Source organism: Trachypithecus francoisi, unplaced genomic scaffold, assembly GCF_009764315.1.
Source record: "Trachypithecus francoisi isolate TF-2019V2 unplaced genomic scaffold, Tfra_2.0 Lachesis_group11, whole genome shotgun sequence".
NCBI classification, from domain to species: domain Eukaryota; kingdom Metazoa; phylum Chordata; class Mammalia; order Primates; family Cercopithecidae; genus Trachypithecus; species Trachypithecus francoisi.
This window is the reverse complement of record NW_022681456.1, coordinates 63,901,159-63,914,756: the sequence shown is the minus strand read 5'-3', so window position 1 is coordinate 63,914,756 and position 13,598 is coordinate 63,901,159.

Genomic DNA, 13,598 nt, shown 5'->3' with positions numbered 1-13,598 from the left:
TTCCTGAACTAATCATAGATAAAAATGACATTTTTTACTTAGACCAATTAGGTCCACCTCTGGAACTGAGGGTGGCATTTGCTTCCCAATACTTATGGCTGCATGGAGGTGGGAGATACACACAAAATTTAGGTTTTTATTATGAAGAAATAAGGGGGAAATGGATGCTGGGTAGACAATAAACAGTGTCTAATGCACCTTCCTCTTACACTTATGAGAAGCTTTACCTAGATAATGACGTTGTGTATAATCTTTTTTTTTTTTTTTGAGACGGAGTCTCGCTCTGTCACCCAGGCTGGAGTGCTGTGGCCGGATCTCAGCTCACTGCAAGCTCCGCCTCCCGGGTTCACGCCATTCTCCTGCCTCAGCCTCCCGGGTAGCTGGGACTACAGGCGCCCGCCACCTCGCCCGGCTAGTTTTTTGTAGTTTTTTTAGTAGAGACGGGGTTTCACCGTGTTAGCCAGGATGGTCTCGATCTCCTGACCTCGTGATCCGCCCGTCTCGGCCTCCCAAAGTGCTGGGATAATCTTTAATCCATTCATTTTACAGGTGAGGTAGCTGAGACCAAGAAAGATTAAGTGACTTGTACAAATTCACAAACTTGGCAAAGCTGCAGTTAAAGCCTAGAAGTGGTTGTCTCCCTTTATGAATTAAATTGCAAGCTATTGGGCCGGGTGCGGTGGCTCATGCCTGTAATCCCAACACTTTGGGAGGCCGAGGCCGGCGGATCACGAGGTCAGTAGATGGAGACCATCCTGGCTAACACAGTGAAACCCCGTCTCTACTAAAAATACAAAAAATTAGCAGGGCGTGGTGGCGGGAACCTGTAGTCCCAGCTACTCAGGAGGCTGAGGCAGGAAAATGGCGTGAACCTGGGAGGCGGAGCTTACAGTGAGCCAAGATGGCGCCCCTGTGCTCCAGCCTGGTGACAGAGCGAGACTCCATCTCAAAAAATAAATAAATAAATAAAAATAAAATAAAATAAATTGTAAGCTATTAAGAGGAAGGGATAAAGTCTTTTGCATTTGTGTTCCTATCGGTGTTAGAATGGTTCTGATGCTCGAATTAGAGGTTCAAAGCACATTGTTCATTCTGGAGGGATGGTTTAGATTTTGATAATGTTATATCCACAGACAGCAAATTGATCTATCTTCTTAGATCTTGGATTCAGAAAACGTTTACCCTTTCCTGAACATTTAATAACTTAAATGTTGTAGAGGTCTATATGAGGAAAACTACAAAACTCTAATGGGAGAAATGTTTAAAAACTAAATAAATGGAGACATATTTCTGTTCATGCATAAGAAGATTCAATATTGTTGAAATGTCAGTTTTCCTCAACTTGGTTTATAGATTCAATGCAATCACAGTAAAAATCCCAGCAAGTTATTTTGCAGATATATCAAGAAGCTGATTCTAAAATTTATATGGAGCCGGGTGTAGTGGCTCACACTAGTAATCCCAGCACTTTCAGAGTTGAAGGCAGGAGAATGGCTTGAGGTCAGGAAGTCTGATACTAGCCTGAGCAATATAGTGAGACCTTGTATCTACAAAAATTTTCAAGATTAGCCAGCCGGGTGGCATGTGGTTATAGTCCCATCTACTCAGGAGGTTGAGGTGGGAGGATGACTTGAGTTGGGGAGAGGGAGGCTGCTGTGAGCTATGATCGTGTTACTGCACTCCAGTCTGGGGGACAGAGTGAGACCCTATCTCAATAAATAAATAAATAACAAATGTATTTATTTATATGGAGAAGCAAATTTATATGGAGAGGCAAAAGACCCAGAATAGCAAACATAATATTGAAGGAGAAGAACAAAGACAACTGACACTACCCAACTTCTTAACATACTATAAAGCTACAATAATCAAGACAATATGGTATTGGCAAAAGAATAGACAAGTAGATCAATGGAACAGAGGAGAAAGCCCAGAAGTAGACCTACTTAAATATAGTCAACTGATCTTTGACCAAAGAGCAAAGGCAACACAGTGAGGAAAGACACCTTTTTGACAAATGGTGCTGAAAAAAATTGGAACGCCACATTAAAAAAAAAAAAAGAAACTCGATGCTGACTTTGCACATTTCAAAAAAATTAACTCAAAAATAGATCACAGGCCTAAATGTAAAATGTAAAACTCCTAGAGGATAACATGTGAATATCTGGATGATTTTGGCTTTGGCAATGACTTTTTAGATACTACACCAAAGGCCTGATTCATGAAAGAAGGATTGATACGCTGGAAGTAATTAAAATTGCAATTTTATTTCCCACACTATTATCCCCCATACTCAGAGATTATATACCATAGCAAGAGGGGGCACGTATGTTTAAGACAGGATGGGTAGGCATTTGCCCTAAGGGCAGGACATGCAATCAACCTAGGTGCTCATCAACAGTGGATTGGATAGAGCAAATGTGACACATATGCACCACAGAAAACTATGCAGCCATAAAAAAATGAAATCATGTTATTGGCAGCAACATGGATGCAGTTGGAGGCCATTATCCTCAGAGAATTAACACAGAAACAGAGAACCAAATATCACGTTTTCACTTATAAGTGGGAGCTAAACATTGGGTACACATGGACACAAAAGTGGGAATGAAAGACACTGGGGATTCTAAAAGTGGGGAAGAATTGAAAAACTACCTATTGGGTACTATATTCACTACTTGGGTGATGGGATCAATAGAAGTTCAAACCTCAGCATCATGCAATATACCCATGTAACAAACCTGCACATATAATCCTTAAATTTCAAACAAAATAATTTAATAATTATTAATAAGTATATTAATAATAATAAATAATTATTAATAATTATTAATAATAAATAAAATAAAATAAATCCTTAAATTTCAAATAAATAAAAGAGTCTGTTTAAACATTAAAAGAACAAGACACAGATTGGTAGAAAATATTCACTATACAGCAGGGCACGGTGCCTCACAACTATAATCCCAGCACTTTGGGAGGCTGAGGCAAGTGAATTACTTGAGGCCAGGAGTTTAAGATCAGCCTGGCCAACATGGCAAGGCAAAATCTGTCTCTACCCAAAATACAAAAATTAGCCAGGCATGGTGGCATGCCTGTAATTCCAGCTACTCAAGTGGCTGAGTCACGAGAATCATTTGAACCCTGGAGGCAGAGGTTGCAGTGAGCCGAGATCAAACCACTTCACTCCACCTGGGTGACAGAGTGAGACTGTGTCAAAAAAAATAATAATAGTAATAATAATAATAAAAGGAAAGAAAGAAAAGAAAGATGAAAAGGAAGGGAGGATGGAAGGAAGGACGGAAGGAAGGAAACATTCACTATACATAGACCAGACCAAAGACTTGTATCCAAAATATATAGAGAAGTCTTGCAACTAAAAATCACCAAGAAACAAAATTTTTAATGGGCAAAAGTTGTAAATAGATACTTCAAAAAATAAGATATATTAACAACCAATATACACACAAAAAGATCAAAATCTTCAACATCAGTCATCAGGGAAGTATAAACTGAAACCACAGTGAAATGCCACCCAAAGCCTATTAGAATGGCTCAAATTAGAAATACTGATAATACAATATGTTGGTAAGAATACAAAGCAACTGGAACACTCATATACTGGAATTTAAAATAGCAAACCACATTGGACAATTGGCAGTTTTTATACTGTTAAACACATACTAACCATACAATCCAGTGATCCCACTTCTAGGTATTTACTCAAAGGAAATGAAAACATGTCCACACAAAGGATTGTATATGAATATTAATATGCATAGCAACTTTATCAGTAAAAGCCCACAACTGGAAATTACCCAAATAATTTGTTTAGCAGACTAAACAAATTATTCTAAATCCATGCAATGAAATTATTGAGCAATAAAAAGAAATAAGCTATGCGTGCATGCAGCAACACAGATGAATTTTAGAAACATACCGGATAAAATCAACCAGACAAAAGATTACACACTATGTGCTTTCATATATATAAAATTCTAGGGCAGGCAAAACTAATCCATAGTGACAGAAAGCAGACCAGTAGTTGCCTAAGGTCAGGGGTGGAGTATATTGAATGAAAAGGGACACAGGGTGATAGAAATATTCTGTATCTTATGTTACTGTTATATAGGCGTATTCATTTGTCAAAATGCATTGAAGTGTATGCATATAGTTGTTGCATTTTATTGTATGTAAATTATTTCTTAGTAAAGTTTATTTTTAAATTTTTGGGAAAATATTACCTTCAAAAAAATGAATTGTAACAGAATTGTGATTGAAGGTAGTATTATAAAAAACAGTGAGTGAGTACCACAGATGTCCTATACTAAATTATGAAATAGGTTAAACTTTTAAAATGCTCTTTAACTTTTTCTATAATATGTTCTTCTTTCTCCCAGCTTCCAAAGGAAAGGAAGGAAATTGATATGCAAAAAAACCATACAAAAGATAAACAAATCCAGGAGTTGGTTATTTGAAAGATGTAATAAGATAAATAAACTGCTACCTAGACTAATAAAGAAAAAAAGGGAGATGGTTCAAATAAGCACAATCAGAAATGACAAAGGGGATGTTACCACTCACACCACAGAAATACAAAAAACCATCAGGAGCTATTACAAACACCTCTGTGCAAACAAGCTAGAAAACCTCAAAGAAATGGATAAATTCATGGAAATATTCAACCTCCTAAGATTGAAGCAGGTAGAAGTTGAATTCTTGCACAAACCAATAATAAGTTCCAAAATTCAATTCGTACTAAAAAGCCTACACTTACTATTTTTTATTATTTTTATTCAATGATGGTGCTGAAACAATTACCTATACATACAGGGGGAAAAAAGAACTTTGACCCTGACCTTATCTACACAAAAATGAACTTGAAGTACACGAACAACGTGTAATGGTGAAACTATTACAATCCTAGAAGAAAACAAAACATTTATGAGCTGAAAGTACGTAAACATTTCTGTTTCACAGTGGGCAGGCCTATGCAAACCTATCCCAAAGTCAAAGAAAGCTGAGAGGCCAAAGAAAGAGACTGATGAATGCAGTTTCTCAGAAAGCAACATTTAATAGGAACTTATGAACAGAATCCATGTTTGTGTCTCAGGCAGTGAGTGGCAAGACAAGATGGTGGATTCCTACACTATAGTTACAGTTTCGCCAATGCACCACAATGTAGCAATCTCTCATTGTCTGAGGTAGTACCCGAGTCCTTTGTCTCATGACCAAGCAAGTTAAGGAGTGCAGACACCAAGGGTGAGATTGGAGCAAAAGTTTAGTAAGTGAAAAGAGAAAGCTCTCTGCTGTGGAGAGGGTACCTGGAAGAGAGTTGCCATTCTTACAGTTGAATGTAAAGGCTTTTATAAGAAACTGATGAGGGCTGGGCGTCTTATTTGCATAAGGGGTGAATTTCTGGTAGCTCCACCCCGTCCTCCTAACGAGCATGTCAGCCCTTACTTAGCTTGAGTTACTCCATGTTGCTTTGTTCCCTTTACTGTGCATGTGCCAGGGGACAGAATTTTTCATTGTGGGCATGACTAGGTAAGTCGCCCGTGTAGCCTTTCTTATCTGTGTGGCTGTGGGCATGTCTTAGGCAAGCCCCCCTGTGCAAGTTCCCTTATCTGTGCCTGCAGGCTGTTTTTTCGTTTGAAAGAATTCAACCACGGACCCACCCTCACCGCCTGCCTGACCAATTTCTTCCTATCTCCCCTCTTACTATTATCCCCCAGACCCATAATGAAGGGGCACAGGTGCTTGGGTTGGAATTTCCCCTAAGGGCAGGATTTACGGTAAGTACAAGTTTGCCAAGATTGATTTGCTCTACAGGCAAGATTTACATACAGTAAATGCATGATCTTAAACAAGGAACAATAGATAAACTAGAAATTTCAGAGGCATTCCTGGAACAAGGGTTGGTCAGAAGTCAACATGGCGGATTAGCTTCCAAGATGGAGTTGCTTTGGCCTCTGCAATTTCATAAACAGTAGAAAATTCACACTAATCATCAAAGAAAAAAATTCATAAATTAGACTTCATCAATATTAAAACCTTTTGCTCTCTAAAAGAGTCCATTAAAAAAATTAGACCATTGGAACAGAATAGAGAACCCTAAAGTAAAGACACACACTACCAACTGATTTTCAACAAAGCCGACAAAAATAAACAATGGGAAAAGGATATTCTATTCAACAAATTGTGCTGGGAAAATTGGCTAACCATATGCAAATGAATGAAACTGGACCCCTACCTCTCACTATATACAACAATGAACTCAAGATGGATTAAATACTTAAATGTGAGACCTGAAGCTATACAAATCCTAGAAGAGGTTATGTGCCGTGGCTCATGCCTGCAATCTCAGTATTTTGGAAGGCCAAGGCAGCCGAGTCATCTAAGTTCAGGAGTTTGAGACCAGCCTGGGCAACATGGCAAAACCTTGTCTCTACAAAAAACACAAAATTAGCTGGGTGCAGTGGCATTTGCCTGTAGTCCCAGTCACTCAAGAAGCTGAGGCAGGAGAATTTCTTGAGCCTCGGAGGTACAGGTTGCAGTGAGCTGAGATCACGCCATTGTACTCTAGCCTGGGTGAAAAAAAACAAAAAAACAAAAAATAAGAAAACAAAACCTAGAAGAAAATCTAGGAAATACTCCCCTGGATATTGGCCTAGGTAAATAATTGATGAGTAAGTTCTCAAAAGCAAATGCAACAACAAGAAAACAAATGGACAAACGGGACCTAAGTAAGCTAAAGAGCTTCTGCAAAAGAAACCATCACAGAGTAGACAGAAAACCTACAGAATGGGAGAAAATACTTGCAAACTATGCATCTGACAAAGGACTGATGTCCAGAATCTACAAGGAACTTAAACAAATCAACAAGATTAAAAACAAATAATCCTACTAAAAAGTGGGCAAAGTATCTGAACAGATATTTCTCAACAGAAGACATACAGCAGCTAACAGGCATATGAAAAAATGCTCCAAATCACGAATCGTCAGAAAGATGCAAATCAAAACCACAGTGAAATACCATCTCACACCAGTCAGAATGGTTATTATTAAAAAGTCAAGACAGGCTGGGTGTGGCGGCCCGCAACTGTAATCCCAACACTTTGGGAGGCCAAGGTAGGCGGATTGCTTGAGCCCGGGAATCTGAGACCAGTCTGGGCAAAATAGGGAGACCCCCATCTCTACAAAAAATAAAAATAAAAAAAATTAGTGGGGCATGGTAGCACATGCCTGTAATCGCAGCTACTCATGAAGCTGAGGTGGGAGGATTGCTTGAGCCTGGAATGTCGAGGCTACAGTGAGCTGAGATCATGCCACTGCACTCCAGCCTGGGTGACAAAGTGATATCCTGTCATTAAAAAAAAAAAAAAAAATTCAAAAAATAATGAATGTTGGCAAAGTTGTAGAGAAAAGGGAATGTCTATATACTGTTGGTTGGAATGTAAACTTATTCAGCCCCTGTGGAAAGTAGTTTAGAGATATCTCAAAGAACTAAAAATTACCATTAGACCCAGCAACCTCATTACTGAATATATACCTAAAGGAAAATAAATCATTCTACCACAAAGACACCTACACTCATATACTTCCAGCTTTTCCACATTTGGTATGATGTTGACTGTTTTTCATAGACTGCTTATTATTTTGAGGTATGTTCCTTCAATGTCTAGTTTGTTGAGGGTTTTTATCATGAAGAGATATTGAATTTTATCAAAAGCCTTTTCTGCATCTATTGAGATGACCCTGTGTTTTTTTCTTTTTTTAATTCTGTTTATGTGGTGACTCACATTTATTGATTTGCTTATATTGAATCAAACTTGCATCCTAACAATAAAGCCTACCTGATGGTGGTGGCTTAGCTCTTTGATATGCTGTTGGATTTGGTTTACTAGTATTTTGTTAAGGATTTTTGCATCAATGTTTATCAAGGATATTAGCCTGAAGTTTTCTTCTTTTGTTGTGTCTTTGCCAGGTTTTGGTATTAGAATGATGCTGGCCTCATAGAGTGAGTTAGGGAGAAGTACCTCCTCCTCCTTTTTTTGGAATAGTTTCACTGGGAATGGTACCAGATCTTCTTTATACATCTGGTAGAATTTGGCTATGAATTCCTCTGATCCTGGGCTTTTTCTGGTTTGTAGGCTTTTTATTACTGATTCAATTTTGGAACTCACTACTGATCTGTTCAGGGATTCAATTTCTTCCTGGTTCAATCTTGAAATCAGAGATGACACAAACAGATAGAAAAATTTTCATGGACATGGATAGAAAGAATCAATATTGTTAAAATGGTCATACTCCTCAAAGCAGTGTACACATTCAATGCTATTTCCATCAACCAACCAATAACATTCTTCATAGAATTAAAAATAAAACTATTTAAAAATTCATATGGAAGCAAAAAAGAGCCTGGATAGCCAAGGTAATCCCAAGCAAAAAGAACAAGACTGGAGGCCTCACATTACCCAACTTAAAACTATACTACAAGGCTACAGTAACCAAAACAGCATGATACTGGTACAAAAACAGACACATAAGCCAATGGAACAGAATAGAGAACCCGGAAATAAAGCTGCACACCTACAACTCTCTGATCTTCAATACAGCTGACAATAACAGGCAATGGGGAAAGAACTCCCTACTCAGTAAATGATGCTGGGACAACTGGACAGTTAACATGCAGAAGATTGAAACTGGACCCCCTTACTTACACTATATACAAAAATCAACTCAAGATGGATTAAAGACTTAAATGTAAAAGCTAAAACTACAAAAACTCTGGAAGATGGGAAATACCATCTCGGACATAGGACCTAGTAAAGATTTCATGATGAAGACTCCAAAAGCAATTGCAACAAAAACAAAAATGGACAAATGGGACCTAATTAAACCAAAGAGCTTCTGCACAGCAAAAGAAACTATCAGCAGAGTAAACAGGCAACCTACAGAGTGGGAGAAAATATTTGCAAACTATGCATCCTACAAAGATCTAATATCCAGAATTTATAAGGAAATTAAACAAATCAATAAGCAAAAAACACACACAAACCCATTAAAAAGTGGGCAAAGGACATGAACAGACCCTTTCCAAAAGAAGACACGCATGTGGCCAAGAAGAATATGAAAAAAATGCTCAACATCACTAATCATTAGAGAAATGCAAATCAAAACCACAATGAGACACCATCTCACACCAGTAAGAATGGCTATTACTAAAAAGTCAGAAAATAACAGATGTTGGTGAGGTTGTAGAGAAACGGAAACATTTACACATGGTTGGTGAATGCAAATTAGTTTAGCCATTGTGGAAAGCAGTTTGGTGATTTGTCAAAGAACTAAAAAGAGAACTACCATTTGATCCAGCAATCTCATTATTGGGTATATACCCATTCTACCATAAAGACACATGCATGTGTATGTTCATTGCAGCATTATTCACAATAGCAAAGACATGGAATCAACATAAATGCCCACCAACAGTAGACTGGATAAAGAAAATGTGGTACATATACCCCATGGAGTATTAGGCAGCCATGAAACAATGAGATCAGGTCCTTTGCAGCAACATGGATGGAGCTGGAAGCCATTATCCTAAGCAAACTAACATAGGAACAGAAAACCAAATACTGGCTGGGTGCGGTGGCTCACACCTGTAGTCCCAGCACTTTGGGAGGCCGAGGCAGGTGGGATCGTGTGAAGTTAGGAGTTCAAGATCAGTCTGGAGAACATGGTGAAGGTGAAACCCCATCTCCAGTAAAAATACAAAAAGTAGCCAGGCATGGTGGCAGGCGCCTGTAATCCCAGCTACTTTGGGAGGCTGAGGCGTGAGAATTGCTTGAACGCAGGAGGTGGAGGTTGCAGTGAGCTGAAATCTCAGCATTGCACTCCAGCCTGGGTGACAGAGTGAGAAGAAAGAAAGAAAGAAAGAGAGAGAGAGAGAAGAGAGAGAGAGAGAGAGAGAGAGAGAGAGAGAGAGAGAGAGAGAGAGAGAGAAAGAAAGAAGAAAGAAAGAAAGAAAGAAAGAAAGAAGAAAGAAAGAAAGAAAGAGGGAGGGAGGGAGGGAGGGAGGGAGGGAGGGAAGGAAGGAAGGAAGGAAGGAGAGAGAGAGAGAAAGAGAGAGAAAGAAAGAAGAAAGAAAGAGAGAAGGAAGGAAGGAAGGAGAGAAAAGAGAGAAGGAAGGAAGAAAGAAGAAAGAGAAAGAAAGAGACGAGGGAGGGAGGCAGGGAGGGAGGAAAGACGGAAGGAAGGAAGGAAGGAAGGAAGGAAGGAAGGAAAGCAGGCAGGCAGGCAGGCAGGCAGGCGGAACCAAATGCTGCAAGTTCTCACTTATAAGTTGGAGCTAAAGATTGAGTACATAAGGACACAAAGAAGGAAACAATAAATATTGAGCTGGAAGGAGGGTGGGAGGAGAGTGAGGATTGAAAAATGATCAGGTACTATGCTGGTTACCTAGAGGATAAAATAAGCTGTGCACCAAATCCCTGTAACATGCAATTTACCTATATAACAAACCTGCGTGTGTACCCCTGAACATAAAAGAAAAGTTATTTAAAAAGAAAGAAAGAAAGCTGGGCCTTATTTTCTTATATTCTCAGCTCCTGGCTAGAGTTCTTGCCACAGAATAAATCCAGGACCTACAACCACGATGTTGTTGCTCGAATGCGTTTTATTACTCCCTGGCTTTGGACTCCCACTTCCTATCAGATAAAACTAACTTGAGTATTAATGACAGCTGGAAGCAAGCTTACTATACCTTTTGGACTTACCATATTAGACTGCTGACTAGTCTATAGGGACTCAGTGTGGTTAAAGTGAGGCCAAAAAAAAAAAAAATAGACTTCAGTCTGGCAAATCCGCTAATCCTATTACCAGCTTCTTTTCCCTACCAGTCTCTGCCACTAAGGTCTCAGCATGCTTTTCAGTTACACTGCCTGAGTAATAACTAGAGCAGACAGGAAGCTTCAGGAAAGAAGTTATGGGCAGAATGTCAGTTTTTTGAGAAGGAATTGAGCAAAGTCGTAACTCTAGGACTGAGTAACTTGGCTTGTCACTAAGTTCATGACAGAATAAACTGTCTTGTACACCAAATACTTCCAATGCCTAGAACAGATGTTAGCACCTATTAGTAGCCAATTTGTTCCTAATTTGCCTATTAGACAAATGAAGTACTAAGCAAGGATATGAGTACAAAATAGAGAGAAGCCTGGTTATGAAAACCAAGACTATGAATACACCAAATATTCCCTATCTGCCAACATCTTCTGATAAGAAAATCTGCCTATACCACTGAGTCTTGCCCCATATCAGCAGAATCAGGTCCATAATTTATGGGGCCCTGTGTAAAGTGAAAATGCAGCGCCCCTTGTTCCAAAATTAAGAATTTCATTATAGTGACAGCTGAACATTAAACTGAGTATGCAGATCTTTTCTGAGCCCAGGACCCTGGGCAACTGCACAGGTCACAAGCCCATGAAGCTGCCTGTCCAACAGCGCTGTTTACATAAGTAATCCCTGATCCCCAGACTCAGCTAACCCAAAAAATGTCAATTTGATTCTCTTTGAAGAACTGGATCTAAGAGATAGAGAAACTTAGTTAGATAGGTATGAGCACTGAGCTCTAAGCTGATGTGGCCTTAGGGCTGGTGGCCATTTTCAACTGTATACGTCCAGTTTTATAAGCAGAAAAAGCCAATCATGAGAAAAGTCAGACAATGTAGCAGCTTTGGGTGAGATAATCAAGACCACATGACCACAGAAGAATGAGAGGCAGAGAGAGAAGCTGTCTGATAAGTTCTTGGGAGACCCAATTGTGTAGACCATTTTTCTGTTCTCTTGAGGCCCAGCTGAGCTTTTGACAATCCTACTCATAATTTGATCTAATTGGAGTAGTGGTTATGGTGGGGGTTTTGCTGTTTTTGTTTTTGTTTTTTTTCTTTCAACCTAAAAATCCCTGAAAAAGCCAGGAAGACATAATAAGCCAACATTGTGGCATCCTAAAGGTTTGGGTTGCAGTTTCTTGATCTCTTTTGCCTGTCTGCTGGTGGTAGAAACCTTAACGAGACTAGCAACAGAGATGGCAGTCAAGGGGTCCAGGTAGAGGGAAGAAGAAGGCTATAGAGTCTCAGAGAAAAATGGTTCAGTAGAAGCCACTTAGCTGCTATGATATGGATTAATAGCTGGTCGAAATAGGGGATGAGGTAGGGAATCATAAAAACTAGGATATATGTTAAGTATTTTATAAATTTAAAACACTTAGTGGATATTTTCCCACCAAATTTTGTAATATAGGGCCAAAGCCTTATTTTACTAGTACATTAAATAGAGTTCAGAATAATTTTTCTTTCATCTTCCACCCATAACACAACATTGCTGACTTCCAGTTCTGATTTCTCTAAATTGTGTTAGGAATTTAAAGGTTCATGCAAATTTATTTTATGTGGGTGTAAATTTTCCCCAAATTTTTATATTTATTAATCTTTTATAATTGCCTAATTAGCAATTCATTTTGACAGCCACTTTTTAGTTACTTGTTGAGTCTTTTCAACCATGTAACTTACTTTTTAAAGAAATACTTTACGTACAGTTAAAATTGTCAATTTTAAGTGGACAACTCCATGAATGTTGACATATGCATACACCTATTTAACCACTATTCCAATCAAGGTGTAAAACATTTCCATCCCCCACCTAAATTTCTCTTGTACCCTTGCACAATCTCCTCTCCCATTACCCAGCCCTTGGAATCTACTGATTGGAACTAGTGCTTTCCATAACTCTAGTTTTGTCTTTTCTATAATTTTATATAAATAGAAAAATATTGAATATAGTCTTCTGGGTCCACTTTTTCACTTAGCATAATGCTTTTGAGAGTATCTATGTTTTTGCATGTATCAGTAATTCATTCCTTTTTTATTAGAGTAATATTCTGGTGTATTAACTTAGAACAATTCTTTTATACACTCATTTGCTGATAGACGTTTAGATTGTTTTCAGTTTTTGGCTACTACAAACAAAGCTAGTATGAACATTTATGGGTAAATCCTGGTATGGACTTCCATATTCTTAAAAGTAAAGTGACTAGGTTGTATGGTAGGTGTGTTTTTAACCTTTTAAGGAACTGCAAAATCTTTTGCTAAGTTGGTTGTGCGATTTTGCATTCCCGCCAGCAATGAACCAGTGTTTCAGTTGCTCTACATCCTCATCAATTCTTGCCAATGATCCTTTCTATTTTAGCAATTCTAGTGAATGTGTGATGATATCTCATGTGGTTTTAATCTGCAGTTCCTTGATGACTAATGTTATGTATCTGTTTATATATTTCTTCTTTGACATCTGCATATACTCTTTGATCAAGTGTCCAAATCTTTTGACCTTTTTGTTTGTTTTTGATGATGACAAGTTTAGTGTGTTATTAGAAAAATGGTTTTAAATGGAGAGTAGACCTCTGAGAAAGACCACTTTTCCTTACTAGAAAGATTATTTGATTTAGTGCCACAGTTCCAGCTGTAGTTCTGCCACAGACAGACAAGTGATGCAATCTCTTTCAGACACCAGCTACAACATGGGGAAAATAATTATACTCTTCT